This window comes from Rattus norvegicus, chromosome 16, assembly GCF_036323735.1.
Source record: "Rattus norvegicus strain BN/NHsdMcwi chromosome 16, GRCr8, whole genome shotgun sequence".
Classification (NCBI taxonomy): Eukaryota; Metazoa; Chordata; class Mammalia; order Rodentia; family Muridae; genus Rattus; species Rattus norvegicus.
Genome location: NC_086034.1, coordinates 74,123,370 through 74,133,258, shown reverse-complemented (window position 1 = coordinate 74,133,258; position 9,889 = coordinate 74,123,370). Strand labels below are relative to the sequence as shown.

Here is a 9,889-nt window from a genome sequence, read left to right as displayed (position 1 = left end):
ACTGGGGAGCATCCAAGCAAGCATCTCTTTATAGACATGGCTTAGCCAGTCCCCACAGCTGACACGTAAGCAGGGAGAAGTGGCTTCCACTTTGGGACAGTTTCATTTTCCATTTTATGTATTTGTAATTTGATAAACAATAAGAACCACAAAGGATCCCTACTCAAGTATGAAGAAACCAAACATTTGTGTGGCTTATCAGCTTTATCCCTTAAGGACATCAACCCGTGGCTATGATGTCCTGAGGTTTCGAGTGCCAATTATGGTGACAGAGTACACACTCAGGCTTTCAGTCTTGGAAATGCTGTCACCCCATGAGTGGTTTGGGTGGCCACCTGTTACCCCACCAGGAGGATTAGGTGTTTGAGCCACAAAGTGCCCAACTCACATGACAAGAACCATGAGGACAGGTAACCAGGTAAGCACATTTTTCTTTAGAAAATTTTTAGATTTGGGTTTAAAATAAAGACTATTATGACAGCTATAGTCGAAACAAGCAATAGTTGTCTATTATTGGCTTTCATATGAGGGAACTTGTGTTCTTTTAAATGTCAGTGTTTTGTCTCAGCAGCCTTGAAACACAACCTGGGAGACACAGGAGAGAGCTTCAGAAGTGGCACAAAGGTGGAACACTTGATGGACCCGGAGGATCCATACACAGATGCATAGGGACCAGAACCTTCCTCCTAGTTTTCTTCCCTAGGTTCTTGTCTGTGCAAAGACCAATGGAGGGCTCACTTCTTCACATGATTAGTAAGTCATATCCTGGAGGGTTGTCCACCTTTTCTACTATATCTGGTAAAAAAAAAAAGTAAAGAGAAGGTTCAAATAACTAAAAATGTTCCCCACAATACAAAATTGAGACTCCGATAAAAGTTTACAGAGTACTCCTAAGTTTATCTCCACTTGGGTAAAGTGGTTTTTAGTTTTGCTGTTGTTTTGTTTTGTGTGGGTTTTAAACATTTATGTATGTATGTATGTATGTATGTATATATGTATGTATGTATTTTTAAGAGAATGTCTCTCTCTGTAGAGCCATTACCTGTTCTCGTGAAATACTAAAGCAAAGCAGAAATCACCATGTCCCTTTTGATGACCAGAAAGGAAAAAATAAAAATAAAAAAGCAAGGGGTTGGGGATTTAGCTCAGTGGTAGAGTGCTTGCCTAGGAAGCGCAAGGCCCTGGGTTCAGTCCCCAGCTCCGAAAAAAAAAAAAAAAAAAGAAAAAGAAATAAAATAAAAAAGCACGTAGTACATTGAAAGACAATGTGCAGGCTTAACGAACAAGACCATCGGCTCTTGAAACAAATGAATGAATCGTGGCTCTGGAACGTTCTAGAATAGCTCTGACATCGCTTTCACTTGATGGATTTTCTTTGAACAGATGGGTTTCCAAGAATACGTGCTCGTTATAAAAAAACAATGGCAGGAAAAATTGAAACCAAAAGCAATCAGCTTTTGTAAACTGAATGATGGATGAGGCTGATTGATTTGGAACCATGTGAAAGGTGGTACCCTCATGCCACACCCACTCCAGTGGAGTCTGTGTCACATGAAGCTCTTGTGCTTCATTTCTATCCAGAACAGAGGCCTGTGCCTGCAATGGCTTGGCCTCCTGGAGTCTCCCTACAAATAGATGATGACTGGGGTCTATGCTTGCGGTGGAGGTGCCTTCTGTGTTCTAGCCTTGGTGATCTTAGCAACTTTAAGCCTTTAAGTCAAGAATATCTGATTTAAGAATATAGCAGTGTGGGAAGATGGTCATGTACCTTTAGATGTCTCAGGAACTGAAAGTTCAGAGACGGAAACGTCTCACACCATCATGATCCTGATGAACTCAATGGCTGCGATGAATTCAACTGCTGCAGCCATTAGTTCCCAGCAAATAGGAGAGAAATTAATTGCAGCTCTTAAGAACATGACTGTTCCAGAAAAGCCTTTCCCCCCTTTTGGGAAAGTTTTGTTTAGCATGATTCAGAATAGTAATGATTCTTTTAGAAAGATTATAGACAAGTTCCAACAAGTTGAACAAACTTATCAAGAGTTAACTATAGTTACAAAAGTTTCCTTATTATTCTGAGGGGCCATTAATAAAGAGTTTAAACTTTATTATGACAAAGATAAATGATGAATGCATACCTGGTGCCCATAAACCTGGCAGTACAACTGCAGTTTTTTTAAACTATTGTTTGCAGTTGAGAATTGTTTCCTAGACTGTTTGTTTAGCTTTCCTCTCTGCAAGGGACATTTGGTGGGGTGATGAATAAGAGCTGGATGATCGCCAATTATGAGGTACCTGTTCTAACTGCTTAAATATATGCTAAGAAGTAAAGCTTTTTGCAGCAGCACACACCTCGAGTTTGTGTCTGTCTGTCACGCCGAATCTGTTCTCCACCTGAAATCCAAGCCTTGGTCCCTCTGCTGACACACTCCCTGGGTGGTCTGAGGCACCCTAAGATCTTATTGTATCCTCAAAGGATGACACAAGGTGAGACTTTTATATGGAGTCATTTCCTATCATTTCTACTAGAAAGCCAAGATTCTAACACAATAATGACAAGTGGAAAATGTGTTTTTTCTAAACATGGAAAGAAGTTCTAGAAGATTCTGACTTGGAGAAAATCTCAGGAGCGGTTCTAAAGAGCCAAGCTGGGAAGGCCTGTTGCAACCTGCTTGCCGGGGCCCCTCTGTTCCACCTATGATGTCACGTATACATGCTCTATATACTTCCTTCTGTTCAATGTCACATCCTCCAGGACCTGTCCCCTTTCATACATCTGAAACCACAGTTTTTCCATCCCATCTTCTTGGTCTTTCTCAATCCTTTGCCTTGATCTGTCTTCCTGATGAATGTTGCTGATATCTGGCTTCTGGAGAACTTCTCAACCCCGTGCCCTCCTACAGTATCTCTTCCTTGCCCTGAGCTCTTCCCCTTGACCTCATTTTTAGCTAGAAAGCTTTCTCCATCTTGCACAGCTCAGAGCCCTGTCCTGGCGACAGTAGTGACCACGGTCAGAATGGATCTTCCCACATCAAGGTGATCCTTTACACTACAGTGTTCTCTCCGAGGCTGACGTTAACCTAGATAGTCCCTCGTGAGTATTCTTGTAAGCTTGTCTCCTGGGTGACTCTAGACTCTGTCCAGTTGGCAGTTCACATTAGCCAAGAAGGGGAGTGAGTTTGGAAACAAATGCAATTTTTTGGCAGAAGGTCTGGTATTCCCCAGTTTTTGCCGTCAAGTTCGGGACCTCTGGGAAATGGCACCTGTGTGCCATAAGGCAGCCACTCCAGAGGTGGTGAAATTCTACTCAACTTGTTGGGACATTAATTAGACCCAAACTGTATTAGATTTTAGCTGTTCAAAAGATTTTATGACAGTGTGAATGACACATATTTTGGTAGAAACCAAAACAGTATGATTTTTCCTTCCAATCTTTCCACTTCAAAAAAAAAAAAAAAAAAAAAAAAAAAAAAAAAAAAAACCTAGGGGCTGGGGATTTAGCTCAGTGGTAGAGCGCTTACCTAGGAAGCGCAAGGCCCTGGGTTCGGTCCCCAGCTCCGAAAAAAAGAACCAAAAAAAAAAAAAAAAAAAAAAAAAAAAAAAAAAAAAAAAAAACCTAATCAAGCCAAGTATGACAGGACACGCCTATAATTTTAATACTTGGGAGACAGGAGGCAGGAGGATGGCGAATTTGAGGATAGCCTGGATTATACTGTAAGACTGTTTTAAAAGAAAATAAAGGAAAAAAAAATCAATTCATTTCTCCACTCCTGTTTTTCCTTAGTTCTCTCATTAAAACCAGAAAGTCTGGCACGTGTTCCTAATTGTCTGGGACCTTGAGGCAGCAGGCTGGTTACAAGGTGTTCAGACACAAACCCTGAGCTGCTTCCACAGGGCACAGGATACCCTGGCTGGCCACAAACATGTCTTACTCTGCCTGCTAAGCAAGCTGTGGTGAGTAAGGAAATGATTTCAGTGTGAGACGAATCCCATGAGTTTCGTAGTGTAACTACTGGTTGCAGTGGTGCGTGCCTTACTCCCAGAGCTGGGGAGGTTGGGATGGTGGAGGGTCGATGTGAGTTCAAGGCCAGCCTTGGTAGCATGGTGCATTCTTGGTGCCGAGTGTCTACATTCCGGTTCTCACGTTTGTGTTGCAAACATTTCGTTCACAAAGCATCCCCCTGTAGGCCTTGTAAAAGCAAGTGAACTTTTAGACCTTGTTTTCTGTTTTGTGTTTAACAGGGTCATATGAAACGCGACGGTAGAAGACGTGAAGAGTGACTGTGTAGATCACTAAGGCGGGGGATTGCATCCATAACACTGATACAGACTGCGGAATTAAAGCTTCTCGTGGTCCATGTCCAGGTACTTAGCCATGCTGACAAACAGATGTGGGAACATGTGCTCTTATTTTTGTGTGTAACAACGTTCTAGCCCAGGTTACCCTTGCACTCCCTATGCAGCAAAGGATGAACGGGGACATGTGATAGGCACTTTCACACAGCTGCACAGCATTGGCTCAAGAGACAAACAAAATTCTGAGTAAAAGGAATAACTTGAAAAATGCTAAATGATGATGATGATGATATTATCCTGAGGTTCCCAAGCTTTCTAACTGCCCTGTGGACTGAAGCCAGGTCTATCTGAGTTATGGCAAGCTGGATTTGATGTTCGTGGGTCCTGAGTTTTTCTCTTTGCCAACACTTTGTTAGCAAAAATCCTGCAGAAATGTTTTTCTAATCATGTGATGCTGTTTATTATTGGGCGGGGGGGGGTGGGGGGGCATGGGCATAACGATCTTAGTTTCCTGGAAGAATTTTTGTAGAATCGGCATTAACTTCCCCTTTGATGTTGGTTAGAACTTATCTTCGATGCTATTTGGGTCCACGGTCTTCTTTTTTGGAAATGTTTCGAAATGATCGCATTTCTGTATTGAGCAGGCGCCTACTGCTGTAACTCACTTGTTCTGACTTGGGCTTGGTAGCTGTGGTTGGGTGGTGTTTTCCATTGTGAGATCCCGTGTTGCTTGTAACGTGACCAACACCGTTGCCCCCTGCACTTGTCTCCTGGGACACATGCCCTACCCCTTCTCTCAATGTTCTGGTGCCTGCTGTCTGTTCCCCTTTTCTAGCAGATCCCGTTAGAGGGGAATCATCTTTTAGGCTCAACCCAGGCCTTTTCCATTTTCCTGTAGTACGAACTCTAATTGGTTTTCATTCCTGACTCTTCCCCCAAGCTTCATCTTTCTTAAACATGTTAAACTGTCCTGCGCCCAGATCCGTGGCTCTTGGAGTTCCCGGTAGGGAGGACTGTGGCCGTGCCACCAGCCACCCTGACAACTCCTTGTCACCTGCCATCCACGGCCTTGGGAGAGACACATAAAAGCCTCGCTCGCTCGTGCGTTTGTCAGTTTTATTTTCCAAAAGTCTGAGACCTAAAGCGTTTCCAGGGTAACAGAGAGATTAGAGCACGCACTTCCTCCTTTGGTCCATCCACTGCTAACCTCTTCAGCAGATTTACGGGGCAGTGAGTTGCTGTAACAAAGAGGAAAAGAGAAATTTACAACTGGGTCAGGAGCTAGACCTGCTGATGGGTTTCCACCTAAACTTCCTTCCATATACGTTAAAAATTAACCCATGACAAACCAGTGTAATTTTAGGGAACTTTCCAGGAAGGGCAAAAGAGAGATAACATGACTGTTTTTATTTAGTATTTGTAATCTCCATTTTGGGCAAACAGATTATGGCTGAGAGACAACAAGGATGCATTCATTTTTCTAGGTTTGAATCTTTTTTCTCTTCCTTTTGTTTGTTTTAAAGAATGGTAGATTTTATGAAGCCCCATCCTCTCGCTTCTGCCCCATCTTAATCCTGGTCAGCTCAATTTAACATGCTTTATATTCTTAGGGGAAAAGTCCTGGCTTAAGGAACTAAGTGAAAGACTATTTTCTCTCTTTCTCTCTCTCTCTCTCTCTCTCTCTCTCTCTCTCTCTCTCTGTCTCTCTCTCTCTCTCTCTCTCTGTGTGTGTGTGTGTGTGTGTGTGTGTGTGTGTGTGTGTGTGTGTGTTAATATAGAGTTCACATGGGAGAAGAAGACGGTGATTCTCAATTGTGGGTTATGACCCCTTTGGGGATCAAGCAACCCCTCCACAGGGGTCACCTAAGGCCCTCAGAAAACACATATTTATATTACAATTCATAATAGTAGCAAAATCGCATTAACGAAGTAGCAACAAAAGTAATTGTATGGTTAGGGGTCATCACAACAAGAGGAACTGCATTAAAATGGCCACGGCATTGGGGAGGCTGAGGGCCACGGGAGCAGAGTTCAACAAGGAAAGAATCTTCATTCAGCAGGTGCTGTCCAGGCTGATCATCTGAGTCCCAGTGACAGTTTCCAGTTCTTAATTACTCGTTTCCAGAGAACACGCTTTGCCGTGATGAATGTCTAGATATAGAATTGACTGTCTTCTCTGCTCTTACAGTTCACCTGTACCTGTCAGTTGCTTTGCTCGGTGCAGCCAGCACCACTGTGTCTGTGAACAGCCTCCCAGTGGTCCATCACATCAGGAAAGACTCAGTGTCGCCAGCATCAGGGAGATGGAAGTGAAGCCACCACCAAGGTGACACAGCATCCGATGGTAACACACATAGAACAAAGGAGCAGGAGCCAAGCTTGCCAAAGGTCAGCTGAGGCCCACGGGTCCGCTGCTGGGAATGTGCAGCAGGGGTGGGTGGGGGTGGCGCATGCTGTGGGACTCTCAACTGTAAAAATGGGGCTGTGGCCCTGGTTCCGTGGGTAACATACATGTAGTGCAAGCGTGAGGAGGTGATAGGACCCCCAGCACCCACATAAAACAGCAGGGGTGGTAGGACCACCTGAAGGCTCAGTACTGGGAGGGGTACACAGGAAGATCACTAGGCTAGAGTGTCCGGTTGGCCTAAGCAAAGCACAAGACCCAGGTTCTGTAAGAAATCCTGTCTGAGAAACTAAGACAGGGAACAATAGGAGGTACTTACTACAGACCTCAGGCTAACACACACATACACACGTACACACACACACACTCACACACTCACACACACTCACATAAAGACATACACACTCAGACACATACACAAACTCATATACTCAAATACACACAAATGCACACAGACACACACAAAATAAAAACGCTCACACAGACACTTACACACTTACCCATCCACACACTCACATGCTTACACTCACACACTTATTCACACACATAAACACACTCATACACATTCTCTTTCACACACACACACACATGTAGTCACATGCACTGTGCTATCTAGTTTTATGTTGACTTGATACAAGCTAAAGGGAATGGCATTGAGAAATGCTCCCACCAAATTGGCCTCTGGACAAGCCTGTGGTACATTTCCTAGATTATTGATTAACAATGAAGGGCCCAGTCCATGGCCTCTGCTTCAGTTCCTGCCTCCATGTTCCTGCCCTGACTCTCCCTTACTGACAGCCTGTGATACGGAACAGTAAGCAGAAACAAATCCTTTCCTTACCAAGTTGCTTATAGTGAAGTTGTTTTATCGCAGCAATAGGAACATACATGTGTACACAGACACAGACACAGACACAGACACACACACACACACACACACGCACACAGAGAGAAAGAGAGAGAGAGAGAGAGAGAAATACACATAGACACAGATACACACAGACACACACACAGATACACACAGGCACAGATACACACAGATACACAGACACACACACAGATACACACAGGCACAGATACACACAGATACACAGACACACACACAGATACACACAGATACACAGACACACACACAGATACACACAGGCACAGATACACACAGATACACAGACACACACACAGATACACACAGACACACACACAGATACACACAGGCACAGATACACACAGATACACAGACACACACACAGATACACACAGGCACAGATACACACAGATACACAGACACACACACAGATACACACAGGCACAGATACACACAGATACACAGACACACACACAGATACACACAGGCACACACACAGATACACACAGGCACAGATACACACAGATACACAGACACACACACAGATACACACAGGCACAGATACACACAGATACACAGACACACACACAGATACACACAGACACACACAGATACACACAGGCACAGATACACACAGATACACAGACACACACACAGATACACACAGGCACAGATACACACAGATACACAGACACACACAGATACACACAGGCACAGATACACACAGATACACAGACACACACACAGATACACACAGGCACAGATACACAGACACACACAGGCACAGATACACACAGATACACAGACACACACACAGATACACACAGGCACAGATACACACAGATACACACAGGCACACACACAGATACACACAGGCACAGATACACACAGATACACAGACACACACAGATACACACAGGCACAGATACACACAGATACACAGACACACACACAGATACACACAGGCACAGATACACACAGATACACACAGACACACACACAGATACACACAGGCACAGATACACACAGATACACAGACACACACACAGATACACACAGACACACACACAGATACACACAGGCACAGATACACACAGATACACAGACACACACACAGATACACACAGGCACAGATACACACAGATACACAGACACACACACAGATACACACAGATACACAGACACACACACAGATACACACAGGCACACACACAGATAAACACCACAGATATACACATAGACATGTTGATTAATAGAATTAAACCTTTAACTTTGTACTTTGTAACTTTGCTGCATAAGTTGCCCGTCCATACTTTAATATGTATATGCAGTATTACATATGAAAATAAAATATAGTATATCTTAGCCTTAAACAGAAGCTAAAAGAGAAAATTTGGCAACAGGGAATGGGACTCTGCTGGTTCTTTTTGTTACGATAAATGTATAGTGACATCTTGTGGCCGATTCAAGAATTGCAACTGGACATTTTAGGTTGCTCAAGTTGAGAAACAAAAGATGCATGAAGGTAACTTCACTGTGACGATAGGAGGGGACCCACTTTGTCCAAACCTCTCAGGGAACTACTCTGTGGCTGGGGACCTCCTAAAAGTGTAGGGTGCACATTTCATGATGTGTGGTACCTTCACAGGGCTTTCAGATAAACATGCCTAACCCCTGGGTTGGGGAGTGTGAGCAACCAGGGGACAGGTTGCTCCAGCATCATGGTTTCAGAAATCCTCCATGGGCAGGATTTCTGCGACATGTGAAAGAGTGGCAACCGTGCCAACTGGTGACTTTTTGGAAGAGCAACCTCAAAAAACAGCACATTATGACCCTTTTCCCTGTAGGACACGTCCCCCCCACCCCCGGAACTGTTATCCACAGCTTGCCTAAGTGCACAAGGGACGCCTGGCTTTCTGTAAAAAATGAGGTCGGCATCTAGGTCACTTAGACTTTGAGCCTGGACTTCTCCAGACCTCATTTACGACCGCAACATTACTCGCTTCCGTGCTCTAAAGGCAAATGATTGGGTGGACTCTAGGGCAGGAAGCCTCAAATACAGACTGGATTCTGAGCTCATCTGAAGAGGACCAATTTTTTTAAAGGATTTATTTTTATTAGTTTTAAAGTGCATGTGTGTATGCATGCATAAGTATGCATGAGTGTGCATGTATGTGTATGTGTATACATGTTCTGAGTGCAGTTGTCCACAGAAGGCAGAGACATCAAGTTCCCCAGACTAAGTGCATGTGTGTATGCATGCGTATGTGTTTATGTATATATGTATATGTGTATGTATGTGTATGCATGAGCATGCATGTGTG

The 9,889-nt window shown here is 43.9% G+C and overlaps 1 protein-coding gene across 9 annotated transcripts in view; it reads right to left on the bottom strand.

Annotated features, from left to right (window-relative positions):
* Window positions 1-5,397: 5,397 nt before the first annotated feature.
* The window catches only part of Adam18 (ADAM metallopeptidase domain 18), a 72,888-nt gene continuing 68,396 nt past the window's right edge, over window positions 5,398-9,889 (bottom strand). For 8 of the 9 annotated variants that reach the window (XR_005494666.2, XR_010058314.1, XR_010058313.1 and 5 more), the window contains one exon: window positions 5,398-5,534. The gene's annotated coding sequence lies outside the window, so the exon portion shown is untranslated. The remainder of the gene's footprint in view (window positions 5,535-9,889) is intronic. The other variant, NM_001375316.1, reaches the window with a different exon arrangement.